The 18,188-nt window shown below is 42.0% G+C and overlaps 1 long non-coding RNA gene across 1 annotated transcript; it reads left to right on the top strand.

Annotated features, from left to right (window-relative positions):
• Positions 1 to 17,034: 17,034 nt before the first annotated feature.
• On the top strand, positions 17,035 to 17,833 carry LOC145723285 (uncharacterized). Its single transcript, XR_014148214.1, has 2 exons — positions 17,035 to 17,328; positions 17,681 to 17,833. It is a non-coding gene; the product is annotated as an uncharacterized LOC145723285 (long non-coding RNA).
• The last annotated feature ends 355 nt before the right edge of the window (positions 17,834 to 18,188 follow it).

Here is an 18,188-nt window from a genome sequence, read left to right as displayed (position 1 = left end):
GTTATGCATATTTAAACATAGAAACAGTCTACAAATAAAGCAAGATAGAAAACATAAGCACACATAATTTTCAATCTGGAGTGACCTCAAAAGTTCATTCCACCATTCTGTCTGGTTGTAGTATGTAAGCTGCTCTAAATAGAAAGCTGATAAAAAATAGTCTCAAAAGGTAGAGAAGCCCTTCACTTAATCAATGCCTGTTGCAAACATCTGTGCACCCTAACACTCCTGCTTTACGTTTCCTGCTTCTTAGCAGAGAAAGAAGAGCTATTTTTCCATTTGCATCCTAGCCTTCACTGTCTGCCTTCTTCTGCTCACTATGATCCAGCTACATACTTCATGGGTGACAATGACATCCACTCAGCATTCCAAGTTGGAAAGAGAGCCTGAGTGTTGAGAACAGTGCTTTGTACATAGTGGGTGCTGAGTAACTGCTGTAGATGCAGGAGATTTTATTATATGATCCTGCGGGGAATTCTGGCTTCTCTGATGTCTCTCTTGACTTCCTTCCTGAAATGTGGCTCCCAAGGGAGCCAGTCCACCTCCGACCCTCAGAGCACACTAAGTCTCCATCTACTTGAATCTTCCATCCAGCCTTTTGGCCAGAGTTGGCTTTTCAGAAGACAAAGCCAATCCATTTGGGGGGAGGGGGAGGGTATGTGGCAAGGAGTGACTCTGCTCCGAAGAGAAAGAGAAGATTGAGTTCTCTATTGATTCATTCATCTTGAGTTCTCTCCATTCTGCAGAAGGGAATTCAATTAATATTTCAGGTTTTTAATGAAACTTGTTCTCACCATGACTTTTCCTGTCACCATTGATTTGAGTTCCAGGTTTGTAGACCTCAGTACTAAAGGTCTTTTATAATCAGTATATACCTTCATAGTTTTCCTGTTTTTGGTTTGCTTCCCCAGCCAAATCTCTGATAAACAAAAGCCTGTTTTTTCTTTTAGTTTGGGAAGAATTTCTAAAGAAGGCCTTTTTAAATCTGTAATTCTGTACCTTTTATTGTTAGTTCTAGGTTAGTATGTTTAACCTCAGTTTGTAACACAATGTATCTTTCAGATTCTCTCTGACTCATTTTCTTTGAATCTGACCGTGTGATGGTTAATTGTATGTGTCAACTTGACTGGATCCCGGGGTGCCCAGATATTCGGCTGAAGACTAGTTCTGTGTCTGTGAGAGTGTTTCCAGCGGAGATTAGCATTTGACTCCAGAGCCTGAGGAAAGCAGATTGTCCTCCTCAGTGCTGGTAGGCATCGGCCAACCTGTTGAGGGCCTGCATAGAACAAAAAAGTGGAGGAAGGCAGAATTCACTCTCTCTGCCTGACTGCTTGAGCTGAAACTTTAGTCTTTGGCCCTCAGACTGGGACTTACACCATTGGTGCTCCTGGTTCTCAGGCCTTTGGGCTCAGATTGGAGTTTATACCACAGCTTTCCTATGTCTCCAGGTTGCAGACGGCAAGTTGTGGGACTTCCCACAGTTGTGTGAGCTAATTCCTTATAATAAATCTCTTTATACATCCAACTGGTTCTGTTTCTCTGGAGAATCCTGACTAATCCAGTCCCTTATCATGATATGACTATGGCTTTGTGACTTTAGGACAACCTGATATCTGGTCCCCTCTGGCCATTTATCCTCAACTGCCAGCATTTCTCCATCAACGGAGGTCAACAGAAGTAATCAAATTGATAGCCCCATCTGCCTTTTTACCTTTCAGGATGGTCTACTATTCTTTATGACTTTTAAGATTCTATCTTCCCTGATTTCCTTGAAATTTAGTCTTTCCTATCAGAAGAGGACAGCTTTCCACTTTTGCCTTTCAAAAAAAGGCATCTTTCTCTCCAAAATCATTTATTTTCTTTTCCATAGTCAAGGTCTATTTGAAATTTTATATAGTACTCTCTTAAGACAGGCTAGAAGTGGTTACCAGACCTGCAATTTAGAGTGATGAATTACTGGCTAAAATCTTCACAATGTTTTGTTTCAAAATGTTTTTAAAATGAAATTTCAAAGGTAGCTTTAATGTGACTTTTTACTCTATAATTATTTATTCCTGATATTCTCCCATAGATTTCACATAATAATAGACTTCTCTTTTCTTTGTTTGTCTTTCTCCTTTGAGAGAAACCTTTATTCTGCAGAGTTAAAACAACATTTATTGAGCACCTGCTAGGTAACTGGCACTTGTTTTGGGGACTGAGGATCCAAACATGAATGCCCTCAGGTTGTGCAAGGAACAGTTTGTGTGTCTTCCCACCAGGAGCTTGATCAGGATCCTGAGGGTCCCGACTAGGAAGGCTGGGTAAGCCTTTCCTTCTCTCCTCTTGCTCCCCCTGATTCCAGAATGATGTTTTGAGCACTTGATGTTCATCTAGTTAGTGAGTAAGGTATTGAACAGGTTTCTTTCTTGCTAGGATGCAATTTTAAAGGGGAATATCTCTGTTGTGTTCTCTCTCTCTCTCTCTCTCTGCCACTTTTGAATACTAGGCTGTGGTCATTCCAAATCTTATGTCTAATCACATCCCAGGTAGTATAATCTCTATACCATCAACGATTTATGCTCCCTTCTTTTTCTGGCTGTGCTTTTTCCCCTCCTAAAATGTGTTCCTGTCTCCTCTCTACCAGCCTTTCCCATGAATGCTCAGGTGCAGAATTTCGTTCAATTTTCTGTCATCTCAGTGTCAGACACCAATGAATAATCCACCTACCATTTTGAGGACTTGCTGACCTTTTGCTTCTTATCAACTTGACATATTTTTTTTTTTTGTCTTTAGTTTTTACATATTTTTGTTTCAGTTCTCTGGTGTGGCTTCTTTGCACCCAACTCTGCTTTCCCTTTCCTCTCTTTTGCAGAGGCTCCTCCTCTCTGAGGCTCTTGTTCCCATGCTTCCAGCTCCTGCCTTTCTCCCCAGGGGTCTGCTGTCTGTTTAGCTGCTTGGGTCACAGCTTGTCTTGCCTTCCATTCATGTATTTACCTCTGTGCCCTTACCCTCCTCCTTCTCTTGCCTATGCTTGCTAAATTTCTATTACTGAACTATGCAAAGCAGAATTTCCCGAAAGTGGAAAGCCTCTTTACCCACCCCACCCCAACCTCGGTCCCTATCACCACTGGTCACAGTGAAACAGTGGGAGCTCACAAGAGGCTGACTGAATTGGGCAATACTGTGAACAATAGTGACAATGCCTTATGGTCTCTCCCAGGGACAGCATCCCCTCTCTACTCCCTGCTTCTCACCCTCTTTTTATTGGCCACTGAAAACCTATTGTATCATGCAAAGAGATTTGGTTAATATTTTATTTTGACAGTTTCAACTCACAGAAAAGTTGCATAAATAGTAGAAAAACTTCCCATGAACTCTTGACTCAGAGCACCCTTCAAGTTTTGCTATATGTTTCAGCAAACTCCCTTATAGCAGAAGGTCCACACAAAGATTATCTACTGAGCCAGTTGTCAGCATCCTGAGTCTTTTAACCTGGACTGTTCCTTAGTCTTCCCTAATCTCCATGACCTTGACATCCTTAAGTCCGTAGTCCAGTCATTATATGGAATTTTCCTCAATTTAGGTTTTGCAGTGCTTCCTCATGATTAGGCCCCAATTACATATTTTGTGGAGGGAACATCATAGATGCTGTGATAAATGTACTGTGGGGTGGTATTTTGAGACTATGTAAAATCATTTTTCTCATCCAATTTTTGCCCACAAGTTTTAGCATCCTTTGGTATGGGTTTTTTTGTTGTTTTGTTTTGTTTTGTTTTTTGTTTTTGCCCGAATTGATTACTACTGTGATGGAAATTGCCATTATCCAATACTATCATTCTTTCTACATTCATTAGTTGATTTACTATCCTAAGAAAGACTTTTCTTCTCAGTTCATTAATTTATTCATTCATTTATTTATATCAATGTGGGCTCATGGCTTCCTATTTTATTCAACATGTTGTAATGCATTCTTATAGTATTATCTATTTTGATGCTCAAATTGTCCAAGTTTGGCCAAAGGAAGCCCTATATATGTGAAATTTGGCATGTCTCCATCATTTCTTGATCATTTCCTTACTTCCTGTTATGAAAAAGATGTCCCAGACTCACCTTGTTCTTTGCCTGACTCAACCCTGGGAAATCAGTCATTTATATATATGTATATATGTGTATGTATGTATATGTGTGTGTGTATATACATGGATGTGTGCATATATATGCATATGTGTATACAAACACACATATGCACATATTCTATATTTATTCTCTTCCCAACTATATTGAAAACCATGGGTGCTCACTGATACATTTTTTTTTTTTTAAGATTTACTTATTTATTTGAGAGAGAGAGAGACTGTGATCTGGGGGAGAGGCCAAGGGAGAGGGAGAGAATCTTCAAGCAGACTCCCCATTTAGCACAGAGTCTGACATGCGGCTAGAATCTGGGACCCTGAGATCATGACCTGAGCTGAAATCAAGCATCAGACACTTAACTGACTGAGACACCCACGTGCCCCCTCACTGATACTCCTGATTCCAATACAACACCACAGGGTTTATTCAAGCTTTCTGCCTTTCTATACTTGTACTTCCTTTCCCTGACAGTGAGAAAGTTGGCCCCCAATATCTCCATCACCCTGTATGTAACCAATCTCCTGGTCTCACCTGACTGCTATGCTCCTGCCTCCTTCTGATCACCTGTATATTTATGACCGCTTTAGTGTCTTTTTAATAAAGGAAATAAATAAAACAAGAAATATCTTTTAAAGAAGGGAAGAGAAAGAGCAAATGCACAGTGCTAAGAGTTTTTATCCAAACCACATTTGTTATTTCCATCTCTCTTTGAACTTAGACAATTACTTCTTTACCATGTATGAAATAATCCAAAATAATTTAAAAATACATTTTGACTCTTTTGCTCTCATATTTATATTTATATTTGTTGACTGTATGTGCTGTTGCTACAAATAGTTACTGGTCAATTGTCTTTGAGACTAGATGGGGATATAGGACACCCAGTTTAGTGCTGTGAAGAGAATAATTTCTGTTTTGATCGAAATATGTTGTTAAGCTGTACAAACAAGGATCCCCCAAATCTCAGTGGCTTAACACGACCAATACTTAGTTCTTGTTTATGCAATATGCCCAAAGCAGGTAGACAGATGGAGATCTCAGAGGCCTAGAGTGATACAGGCTTTATTTCTAAGTGTGTTCCCGTAATTTCCATAGTTGTAGGAAGAGACTGTGACTAATTGCACACTAGCTTTTAAAGTGTCTACCAAGACATGAAACATATTATTTCTGCTCACGTTTCACTGGCCAAAGCAAATCACATGACCAAACTTCCCAGGAGATGGGGAATTCCTATCATGTGTCTTGAAAGAGGAGCGTATGAAATATTTGGAGAAGAGCACTAATGACTCCCAGAGTGTCCATGGATGAGGAACACCAAGGCTGGCGCTCTGACTTTGGCTCTGCCATTTACTACCAGTCTTACCTTGTATTGTTTCCATTTCTTTACCTGCAAGGAAGGAAAACCTAACCCATCTGGTTATTACAACAAAAATACTAAAAGTGCTTTACAAAATGTAAATACTGTAAGACACATGATAGCATCATGACTTCTCTAATAATAATGTCCCCAAATAGCAGATAATCTCCCTGGGAGCTTCCATATTCCAGGTGCTGAGGAGGATAACCTTTTGATCTAATTATAAAAGTAATAAGTACTCAGTGTTGGTCACTTGCCCGATACAAAAACACATAAATAAGAAAATGCAAATACCCATTATTTCAAAACAGAATATTGTTTACCTTTCGGTATTCATCTTTCCAGTTTTTTTCTGTGTGTAGCTTAAGTAGTTGAAATGATGCACAATATTTGGTATTATTATATCAGTGCGCATTTATTTTCAAGTTGTAATTTGAACCTATATGCAACATTTTTCTATATTTTTACTTAATCTTAAACTTTAAATTTTTTTCTCATGTAATTATAAATTTCTTTTAAATAGTGTTTTTCAAAGCCCACGTAATAGGTCATAATTAATTAAACATTTATCTATAGTTGAGCATTGAGGCTGTTTTCACATACATGATATTCATGATTCTTTAACTCTGCCGAAGATGAAAGAATTCTTTTCTTCCACACTGTATGCGTTCTGTGCTCAGATCCCTTCCTCATCCTCCTCTGCTCTGCTCCACATTCCAGACCCCAGGGTAAGTTGGCTGCTGGCTGAATTCACCTCATGGAAGACACTAACAGAAGACTGCAGGATAAGGGTAAGAGAGATGCCCAGCACTCTCTTCCCTTCCACTCAGCCTTGGATGGTTTCTCTGGCAGTAGCCATGCCTCCTCCTTGGCTCCGGCTCTCACCAGATAGGATACCCTGGCCATGACCCGACTCCTAGGCTCCGGTAACATGCCCTCCTCCCTTTGTCTCTCTGACCTGGGTATGATACTGGTTTCCTGCTGTTGCCAGTCTTTCATTATCTCCTGATTGGTACTCGGCTGCTCCATCACTTGCTTTACCAATTCCCTGCATCAAATTCTCTCCAAAGAATGGCTGCATAGGAAAACCACTGGGGCCTGAAATGGAGAAGAGTTTCCTCTGTGATGGAAGGAGTGAGGGAAATGGATCAAGGGATGGATAAATATTGGCATTGGTGATGTTTTATTTTTCTAATTTTTTAAGACTTATTTATTTATTTTACAGAGAGAGAACAAGCACAGGAGAGAGGGTCTGAGGGAGAGGGAGACAGAGAATCCCGCTGAGCATGGAGCCCGATGTCCCTGAGATCATGATCTGAGCCAAAATCAAGAGTCAGACGCTTAACTGACTGAGCCACCCAGGCACCCTGGTGATGTTTTATTAGATAAGCTTGATGGTGAGTATAAGTGCATTCATTTTATTATTACTGTTTGAACTAAGTTAAATATGTATGCTTGCATATGTGATATACTTAGTAGAATAAATAAAATGTACATATAAAACGTACATATTTAATATATAAAATATGTAATGCATAAAATGAAAATACTTCTAAATCTCAGTTTATAATTAGCGAAAGCTTAATTTTGAAAGAATAAAGATTTTAAAATGTGTTTCCTTTACTCTATATCTGTTATTGCTGCTACAGAAAATGATGTACAGCTGCAAATATCCAGGTTTTTCTACTCTAATATGAAAATCCTGTATAGAATGATTGCTATGAAAAGTTTCCTTCTGCTTAGTGCAGTGGTAGGAAGTTACTGTAAATTTTCTTATCTTCTTGATGAAAAGAAAGTCATCTGTGAGGCTCTTTCTTATGACTCAAAGGTCCTGATTCCATGGCCATTTCCTGTGTGACAACATCAAGCCTACCACCTGACCACAGCAGCTGGGGATGAAATGTGTTCACTTAGCATCTCACTGGGCTTTTGCTATTTAATGTTTAATTCCTCCCCCAAGTGAACACCTTACGCAAGACGTATCCAGGGGTCACTCCATCAATCACTCCCTGTTGAGTGATTCTGCACCCTTTGTCTATAGTCTAAATGTCCATCCTCCATCCTCTCCTCCAGTCATTTTCAGGAGGAAGGGGACCCTTAATGTCCCCCAAAATGGGAATACTGGCAGGGCCTCTGCTTTTATACTAATTTGCCAGGACGGTGCGTTCCTCATTTGAAGTGTTTAATTTTTTTTTTAACTCCTGTGCATGCATATCTGCACTTTTATTTGTATCAGCCACAGTTTGGAAGTCAGGTCAGGTTCTGTTGTTAGTCATGGCCACTGACTCTCCAATTTTTGTAGCCAGATGTCCCTCAAAACATGGCATCTTTCCAATGTCCCTGGGAACAGCCCTTCCCTAAGGGTTTACCTCTTGCCACTTGTTTTCTTGTGGCATTTGCAGTGATGTGCTGGAGGGAATCATAATAGCTAATGAGCGCTGATTGTTAAATACTCAGGAATTTAGCAAGCCACTTGTTAAACGATTGTTAGCATGAAATAAATCATGGTGGGAGAGCTTACACCATGGAAATTGGCAAATGCTACATAAATCAGGCTTCCTCTCCCCCCAACCCCCGAGAAAGCCAGTTTACTAGCACTCCACCACACTTGGGTAATTAAAGTAAAAATAATGAAAATAAAGACATATTTTGTGAACATGGACAACCAGGAAATTTTTATTATTGAGGATACTTAGAAAATGTTCTTTAAAAATTTCAGAAAAAAATGACCCAAACAGGTAAACCAAGATTTTCTAAAGGAAATAAAAATGCTAAATATAAAAGAGTTGATAAACTGGACTTTGTCAAAATTTAAAAATTATTTTGAAATACTGTTAAGAAAATGTAAAGGTAAGGCACAGACTAGAGAGTATATTTACAATATGGCAAAGAGCTTGTATCCAGAATATATATAAAAACCTCTATAAATACACACATAATGAAAACGACAATTCGATAATGAAGTGGGAAAAATATTTGAATAGACACTTCTCAAAAGAAAGATGTAAATGGCCAGTAATCACATAAAAAAAAGGCTCAACATCATTATCATTAGGAGAATGAAAAATAAAACCGCAATGAAATGCCATTTCACATCGACTAGAATGGCTTAAGTCAAATAGTATGTCTAGGACATGGAACAACCCGAGCTCTCAGACTGCTGGTGGAAATGAAAAACGTTGTACCACTTTGGAAAACTATTTGGCATTTCCTTGTAATGTTAAACATACACCTACCCTTTGATTTTGCCATTCTACTCCTACTCAAGAGAAGTGAAAACATATCCACAAAAAAACTTGCATAAGAATCTCTAGCAGCTCTATTCACAATAACTCCAACCTGAAAGCTACCCAAATCCCCATCAACAGGAGAAGGAATATACATATCGTGGTACATTTATATAATGGAATACAACTCAGCAATAAAAAAGAACAAATTATTTGTAAGTGCAATAACATGGATGAGTATTCAGAACTTGTTGAGTAAAAGAATCGGACACCACAGACTATGTATAGTGTGTTTCTATGGATATGAAGTTCAAGAACAGACAAAACTAACCTTTAAAATCAGAACAGAGGTTACCATGCAGGGGATGGAAATGATTGAGAATAACTAGAAAGGGACACAAGACAGCTCTCTGGAATGAGGGAGGTATTCTACGCCTTGATTAAGGAAGTGGTTACACGGACTTTGCATGTATCAGAACTCATTATCTGTGTGTTAATTCAACCCAATACTAAGAAGAAGAATAGAAAAAAATATAAGGACACAACCAAAATGAGACTTTCATCAAGTCTCAGGACAATGAAGTAACATTTTCTCTGGTTTTAGTGATGGAAAATATATATCACAGGACGATATCACACAGAGTATCAGACCGTAAGAGAAAAAGAGCAGAGAGCAGAAAGCAATTTAACCTTGTACCATTACACATTTAGCATGATATTACACGAAAACTCTCCACCAATCATTTTATTTCAGCTTAATGGTACCTCAGGAGTAGTAGTTTCATTCCTGGCCTTTAAAAAAATAGTTTGGCCTGTTTGCTCATATTGGTGGAAATAATAAATCTAATAAATCATCGCAGCCTCCCACGCTCCGTGGCTGGCGGTAAGCCACTGGCTGATGGTGTAGCCTCCAGGCTTGGCAGGCCCTGCACCCACCGGGCTGCTAACTGCTGGGCTTCCACAGGGATCTGAGGAAGAGACTGGAGGAGAGGAGTCAGGGAGTTGAGGAAAGCTGCCTAGGAATTACATGATGGCAGAGGCAGTCAATCAGCATTTTTGAAACTAGATGTGGTTAGTCCACCCTGCCGTGCTTGGTGCTGTGGTCACCGCTGTGCTCAGAGAACAAGGTGGTTTCTAGGAGGAGCACTCAAGGGTCATGGGATGCAGTCTCCTCCCATCCTGGATGTCCAGGTTAGCTTTGTTTTTTTGTTTTGTTTTGTTTTAAGATTTTATTTATTTATTTGACAGAGAGAGACACAGCGAGAGAGGGAACAGAAGCAGGGGGAGTGGGAGAGGGAGAAGTAGGCTCCCCGCAGAGCAAGGAGCCTGATGCGGGGCTCGATCCCAGAACCCTGGGATCACGACCTGAGCCGAAGGCAGACGCTTAACGACTGAGCCACCCAGGCGCTGAGCAGGGAGCCCGATGCGGGGCTCGATCCCAGGACCCTGGGATCACGACCTGAGCCGAAGGCAGACGCTTAACAACTGAGCCACCCAGGTGCCCCAGCTTTGGTTTTACTATTAGAGGAAAATGGCTCCAGCCCATCCCCCATCTTGACTGCCACACTTTTAGTGACCTCCCGGACACTTCTGAGAGTTCCTCTGGGGTCCCCAGGTGTCGTGGTGTCACCTGTGAGCAGGCTCTCCAAACCCGGCTCACTTTCTCAGTCCCTTTTGGCCTCTGGGCTCCAGGAACCTCTGAGCATAGCTCACCGTAGTGGTGGTGTCACCAGTGAGACCCTAAACTTAATGGCTCATCAAGCTCTCTAGAAGGCATGAGGGCCACTAGCACAGACGAGTCAGACTGAGACTGGCTGTGGAACGTCAGAGTCGCTGAGCTCTCCGCGTTGGGCTCCCCATCACGGGGAGTCCTTTCATGGGAGCTCTTTCCCCAGGCCTGACTTCCTCATCTTGTCGCTGGGACCCATGTCCACCTGATTGAATCCCCTCTACCCCATCCCGCTCCTGAGGCTGGGACAGATGAAAAGGAAACCTCTTCTCACAGGAAAGCAAGCTCTCAATCTCATCACTGCTTTACTGTGCACGATAGTTTACGTTCTTTTGTCTTGACAACCCCATTCCGGGCCCTCGTCTCCCTAACAAAAACCCCTTAAATGATAGTGCCTGTCTGTCCTTACTCATGATTTCCACACACATGGAAACCCCCACACCCAGTAGGCTGAAAAACTGCCTTCAGTTTCACAAAACAGTGTTTGTTCCTTCCCTTTAGCTCTATTATTTTAAACTCTGAATTAGTTCTCCTAAGGCTGGTGCCCCTCAGGCTAGATGTTTGTAGAAGCTCGGCATTCTCTTGATAGGTATGTACTATTGCCGTTTTGTTACGTATTTTATGGTGGTTTTTGTAGTTCTCTGTTCCTTTCTTCTCTCACTCTCTTCTCTCCTGGTTAGTTGGCTTTCTTTAGTGATATACTTGGATACCTTTCTGTTTATTTTTTGTGTATCTATTACCGGTTTTTGATTTGTGGTTACCATTTGGCTTGTCTAACAAGCTCAGCATTCTACAGAACATAGCAGAAGGCACGGCTCCGTGCCCTGCCGGCAGGTCCTCTTGCCTGGCTGTGGAGTCACTTAATTTCTCAGTGATTAGATGAGCTAGTGTCTGCCTCTGCCACCTAGGGCCCTTCCTCCAGGCCACAGAGTCCCTTGCATATGAACGGAAGTAGCCCGGGGAGCACACAATGGGCAGCACATGGTGAGCCCACGTGTTTGTATTAAATGCTTTGCTTCCGCTCAGTGGCTTTCACCCAGGCTCTCCTCTCTGGTCCTGAGTGAGGCGCCTAGTGAAGGAACCACGGTTCTCCTTACTGCCAAGTATAGCCTCATCTGAGGCTTCCTGAGACCACTATTTTCCAAGGGCTGGTCTCCTAAAGCAGTTTTGGAAGAAGCTTTGCCATTTTTTTTTTCATTTAAAATAAGAAGACACCAGGGCCATTTGCCGTTAGCTCCAGCAACAACTGCCCTCGGTTTTACACTGAGGCAAACTCTTTTTCTACAAGACTTCCGACCCATAGATGAGGCTGCAAGGGCAGACAGGGTCAATCCTGGCTGCCTGGCCGCAGGCTGAGGCCAACTATAAACAAACCTGGATTAGCATTTTCAAGCAGGCGGAGAAGTATTCAGGACAGAAGAAAATTCTACTAGTTGGAGCCCTCTCAGACTGTCTTTAGACATTCTCCCATGCCTTTGTTCTCCCGTCCAGGTGCTTATTACAATATTTACAAAAAAGCTGAGCATGAGCACCGGGCCGGTGAAGCTCCACGTTGACTAGCCTGCTCTTTCTTCCACGGCGAGGAATAAGAAACTGGAGCTGAAAATGAAAATGTTCACTAGCATTTTCTATAACAGTGCACCAGAGGAGATGGCCATGGCTCTTCGTTTTTCCCTTTCTTTCTTTCTTTCTTTCTTTTTTTTTTAAATAAGTAGCACCGGGAATTGCAGACATCCAGCTCAGCTTGGGGCAACTTTAAAAGCCCACCGCCAGATTCCCCCCCAAGATAAGCAGCCCCCACGCTGAGATGCTCCACCATCAACTAAGAGAGATGACTGAAGCTGACGATAGGAAAGGGGAGAGATGCTTTTACAAAAATAACATAATTTGGCTCTCTGAGAAAAGGAAAGGCAAAATGCAGGTTGTGTTCCTTTTCCTTTCCCTTGCTTGCCACCCTGGGCGGAATCATTAATAGGCTTAGTGCTTATGAAGGTGAAATCAAAATGAGAGAAAGACAGAAACTGCATGAACAATATTCCTAAAGTTTGAGGGTGTCCAGCTGGCTCATTTGCTTCAAGAAAGGCACTTTGGGGAGTGCTGGGGCTTCTCTCTGTCTTCATTTAGTTTCAAAAGGCAGAAGGAGGGAAGAAGGCGATAGCTAATGTAGACAGTATGATCCAAAATGATGGAAACTATGTCATGTTTTCACTTCAGGAAGTATTTATTGAATGATTATTAGGTGCCCAGCACTGTGCTTGATATGAGAAATCAAAAAGGACTTAATCGTAGCTTCCCCTCCTCACATCTTTATCATTTAATCTCTCCGAGGATGAAGCAGAGCTCATTGTTGTGAAAGGAGGCCTTCCACTTTCTGGATTGCTGAGACAGCCTTGGATGATTCAAATGGATCGGACGTTAGCAACAGTTAAAATGTCCTATTGTGGGTCATTTCTGAGTCTCTGCAGTGGGGTTGCTGTGCTGATTTTAGGATCAACTCACCCACTCTAATTTGGGAGTTGTTTATCTTTGCCTTCCCCGCCCCCCCCCCGACATCCTGTGTCTGAATTGTTTGCACCACACTGACATCACTGATGTGAAACAATAACCGAATTTCTTTCCCATATTCGACCTCAGTTTCTTCATCTGCATAGTTACAGAATCATCTGGTCCTAAGTCATTCAGTGTCTTGGCAGAGGCTCAGTACATTTGAAAGCCAGTAGGTGCTTGTTTCAAGTCCTAATGGTTCAGTCCTCTCTGTCTGTCAGTCAAGTGTATCTGCTTAGTATCTCTGTGTATTATGTCTATAAAGATGCCTTATTGGGAAAAAAAATCCCTGGAAATACTCACAGGCATAATAGTCTCTTTTCTAGTAATTTGGAATTGTTTTCTGTCGAATGATTACAAGTGACTGCAGGAATATTGTGCATTTAAATTCAGGTTCAGGACAGACTGACATTGAAAAGATCTGCTAGAATTCTTCCTTTGAAAAAGGATCCGGCTATGTGGTGCTATAAGCAGCCGGAGGGGCCATGTTATCTTCTCTGGCTTTTTTAAGCCTAGCAGCATGTGTGTGTGTGTGTTGGGGGGGGGGCGGGTGGTTTGAAAAGTTGGAATGGAAATGAACCTAGACATTTTTGCAGAAATTAAGCAATTACTATTTGCTGATATAATGTCAATTCCTAAGTGACCCTTTAATAGCATCAAAGCAGATCACTTGGAAATTAAAGACAATAACCACTTCACTGAGCAAGCAGATGTATTTGTTTAGGTAGAGCATCCAGGAGTTACCTAACCCTGCAGCTAACCCAGACTGCAGAGAGACGGTGCCCCACGTGCCCATCAGCCCGAGGAGGGACTCGGAAACCTCCACCGCCTACGGCCCATGGGTTCTGACAGCAAAGTGAATCACTTCTGGGGAAGACAATGACTTGTTTACTTTTCACTGAATTGAAAATTGAAGATATTTCATAATAGGATCTGGGAAAATTTGCCAGATGTTTCATTCCACTGTGTTCTTCTGGCAGGTCTACAAGATATAATGCTGAAAAAGGCTAATAAATCAAGGTAGGTATGAAAAGCTTAGGGACAAAATTCATAAAAACTTGAACTGTGGGAAGACACCTTTTCCCTAGCTGCTAGAATATGAGATTTCCTTACTTTTTTTGGTGCTTCACAGACAAGCTAATATAAACTATAGATCTTACTTTTACTCGTTTCTCTCTCCTCTTTTCCTCCTTCCCTTCTTCCTTTCTGTTCCACTTTTGCCAATCTGAGGATCTCTAAACCCAGAATAAGAAAATATATCTTCTAAACTATTTGGATAAATGACCACAGCTCTGGATATAGCTTCAGTGTGAGGGCTTTTTCACCTGGCCCAAGGAAAAGTACACTGGAACAAATTTTGAGATGTTTTAAAGAACAGATTCATTTTGCCAAGAACAAACACCGGATGGAAAGCTTTTGGCTTGTTTTCCTTTTCTTCCTCTTCAGATTTTTAAGGTGCTAATGAACTGTGGCATTCACTAAAGGAACACTGGTACAGACTTTATAATGAAAGTCTGTGTCATAGTGACTACAATCCCAGTTGCTGGAGGTATCTATTACTGCGTAAAGAAATCATCCTAAAACCTCGTGGCTCAAAACTACAAACATATTGTCTCAAATTTCTGCTGGTCAGAAATTCGGGAGTGGCTTAGCTGGGTGGTCTAGCTCAGGATCTCTCGTGAGGCTGCAATCAGGATGCTGACTGGGGCTATAGGCAATGAAGGTTTGACCGGAACTGGAGGATCTGCTTCCAAGATGGCGCACTCACATTGCTGTTGGCAGAAGGTTCAGTTCTTTACAGCGTGGACCTCTCCATGGGCTGCCTGAGGGTTTTCATGACATGGGAGCTGGCTGCCCCCAGAACAAATGCTCCAAGTGAGAGAGTGAAAAAGAACAAACATAAAGCCACAGGGCCTTCTATGATCTAGTCTCCAAAGTCACACCATATGCTTTATTCTATTTGTTAGAAAGCACTAAGTCCAGTCCATACTCAAGGGGAGGGGAATTAGTCTCCATCTCTGAAAGAGAGGCATATCAATGAATTTGTGGACATATCTTAAAATCATCTCACTGTTTGAACAGAATTTCTAATTTGTGCAGTCGATAGGGAAATGTCAATAAACACCATGCAAAAAATAATAATAAAAGAAGAGAAAGAAAAAGAAGAACACAACTCTATTCATGTCACCCTTTATTCTGCTCCACCAACTTCCATCTCAAGCTCCACCCTCACCCCTTATCCCATTCTGACACTGCTTGGGGCTTTAACTAGCTTCTCCCTAACTCCAACTGTCAGTTTTAAAATTGCTGAGATCTTACAACACTGAGATCTCTCAACTTCTTAGGGAAAAGAACCCAACAGAGGCAGAGGCCCAGGTACCCCTAAAGTCTGGAGTCATAAGGAAGCCAAAACTCTATGGAATCAGAGGACAAAGGTGAAGCAATAACGTAAGGAGGAGAGAAATTCTCACACGTGTGATCCTTTTTACCCGCTGTCTCCCGGAGTTCTGGGAGGCGTTGCTAAGGCCTCCCAGAGGATCCGCTCTTCTAATGACAGGAGCAGGCACTCTCACCTGCGTGGGGCCACCACGTCTGGTCTCTCATCACTCCTCCGCAGCTCCTCTGAGCTTCCGGGGCCCGGTACTTCCGGCCTGCGCTGCGCAATAATCACAGCACTAAATCACTCTCTGCCCATTATTATCCAGAGTTTGCCCGTGGACATCTTTACATCCCACCAGCAAGTCTGTTCTGATCAGCCGTTCACCGACTTCCTTTCATACTTACAACGGGCAAGAAAAGTGGCTTCGGGGACTAGCAGCTCACAAGGCACAGTCAGTCCTAATGGCTTTATCACTAGGCTACCTGCTCCTCCTTCCCAAAGGGAACACCAGTTAGTGTATGTGAGCCAGAGAGTCTGGCTGAGCCATCCTATTACTGTTTTATATAAAGCACTTACTGAATTCCTAGAGGGAAGAGGAGTCTCCAAGGGGGATTTGTCTCATTAAACTGCAGCCTGCTTTCCAAGCAGCCAGAAAGGATCTAAAAGGTGATGAGCAGGGAGGCAAGACCTTTGTGGGTCTTGGTGATGCTAATGCGCTAAACTCTGGGCATGTGGGCAGTGTCAAGGGGGAATAACCTCAGAGGAGAAAACGAGAAAGGTACTTTTCTCCTTTGTCCCATTTAATGGAGTTGAAGAAGAAACAAAGACATTTTTATAGAGTGATAAAAATATGCCCAGTATCAAAGTTTCTTGGTTCCTGTACCTAAAAATGCCTTTATGATTTATTCTTTTCTTTCTTTCTTTCTTCCTTTCTTTTTCATAAAGAATGTTCTCCTTCTGTCTCTGCCCTATAGAATTCTCTACTTAGCCTTGGATAGATAAAGAAAATGGCTTCTGAAGATGTGATCTTTTTAAAAGCTTGGAAAAGAAAGAACAGAAATTTCTTTAAAAGGCCTCTGGCCATGATGTCTTTTAACTCCAGTTTATAAGAACCATTCACAGGAACCCTCTGGAAAAATGGCTTTTTGCTAAGAAAGCACCACAGAAAACAAGCCAACTCCCGGGTTGACAGACTACTATCTGCAGAGAACTTAGGGATTGCATTTGCAAAGGTTTCCAGAGAAGAGTGATGCACCTGGAGGCAATGGACTCTGGGTGTCAGATCATTAGGGACTTCTTTCTACTGCCGAGGCTAAGTCTGGAGGAAGAGGAGAGGGAAGCCGTTGGCACAGCGGAGGACAATTGGCACATGATTTCTGAACACTGTTCTGTCCCGACAGGGGGCTGGGAAGCTTTTACTTGTCCCTCTTCTTAGCTCTTCAACGCAGAGTGGGGGAGTCCAATTCTCCTCCCTCTTCTCTGGGGGTTTAAGTAAACATTTTCGCTAGGCAATCTGAGGAGGGGTGTGTGTATGTAGTAGCAGTAGTAGTGATTATGCCTGTGTGGTGGCACCTTCCAATGTCTGAGAACAACCGGATGTCCGCTGTGACCTCAGACGGGGCCAGCTGTACTTAGAACAAAATGTTTACTGACTTTCCTTTCCCAGGAGGTAATTGCTTTCTTTGCTGACAGTGCCTAGAGCCAGTCATAAGGGCTGAGAGCAAATATTCTAATACCCCATGAGGACATTTGGTAGAACTCTTGTCTGCCAATGAGCTGTGGCCATCTGACTTGCTTTGCTCACTAAAATTTGGGTGGAAATAATTGTGGCACTTTCTGTTGAAGCTTTAAGAGTTACCAAACCACCTCTTCTCTTTCCTGCCAAGGTGACTGTAAGGTCTGGTGATGGCTGCTTCCAAATTGAGGATGACTTGGAGCAGAGCCCCTACCTACCCTCGATGGACATAGAGGGAGAGTAAGAAACAAACTTTGACCGTTATAAAGCCACTAAGATAATTGCCTTGTTATAGTAACTTGGCCTATTCTGTTCTATCTGACTCTCATAATCTCCTCTGGGAAGAGGGGGTCTTCTAGCTGCCAACAGAAAGAATCTATGTTCCTAGTTCATAGAAACATCTCTATAGATGACTGTTTTAAAAAATCCTTCTCACTTCCAGTTCAGGAAATATATATATTATCTAGGCCACAGGAAAGAACCAAGTTTTCATAAAAATTTAGCTGTATATAATTTGGAAACAGAATTCATCCATTTTTTTCCTATTGCTATGTTGAACTTTACTATTAAACTAATCTGTGTTTCTTTCTAGGCCCGTGTGCAACCTACAGCCCCTACAGCTTGTGAAAGTATGCTAGTCCCACTTCACACCTGAATGCATTTTATCCCTTGAACAGAATTGGGGTGGAAGATCATGAGCCGATCATGTTTCAACAGCGATAAAACCTGGCAGCATCCTTGTCTAGAGCCTAAATATTTTCTTAATGAACTTTTACATCTGTCTCTGCAGGAAAGACTTTGGGAAAGATCTACTTTAGGACCCTTAAGAGTAAACAAAGGGTTATAAGCAGTTGCCTATTGTACTCTCTTCAAATGGCAAGTAAGAAATGTTATGTGTAAAAGTCTGTATAGTAAGGTTCGGCATACATGAGCTGTGATTATGAGGGTGGTTGTTTCAAAAATAGGGAAACCCCTTGGATATGTGTGGAACTGTTGGCCTGGGTTCCCTAAGACAGAGCTTAAGGCAGGGTTTAAATGCCAACACTTCACCGGGGGGTACGATTCCAGGATATAGGGAGTCAGGCAAGGGAAGCAGGCAG

This window comes from Leptonychotes weddellii, chromosome 9 (genome assembly GCF_054177405.1).
Source record: "Leptonychotes weddellii isolate Sample4059 chromosome 9, ASM5417740v2, whole genome shotgun sequence".
Classification (NCBI taxonomy): domain Eukaryota; kingdom Metazoa; phylum Chordata; class Mammalia; order Carnivora; family Phocidae; genus Leptonychotes; species Leptonychotes weddellii.
This window is presented reverse-complemented; position numbering and strand designations above follow the sequence as displayed.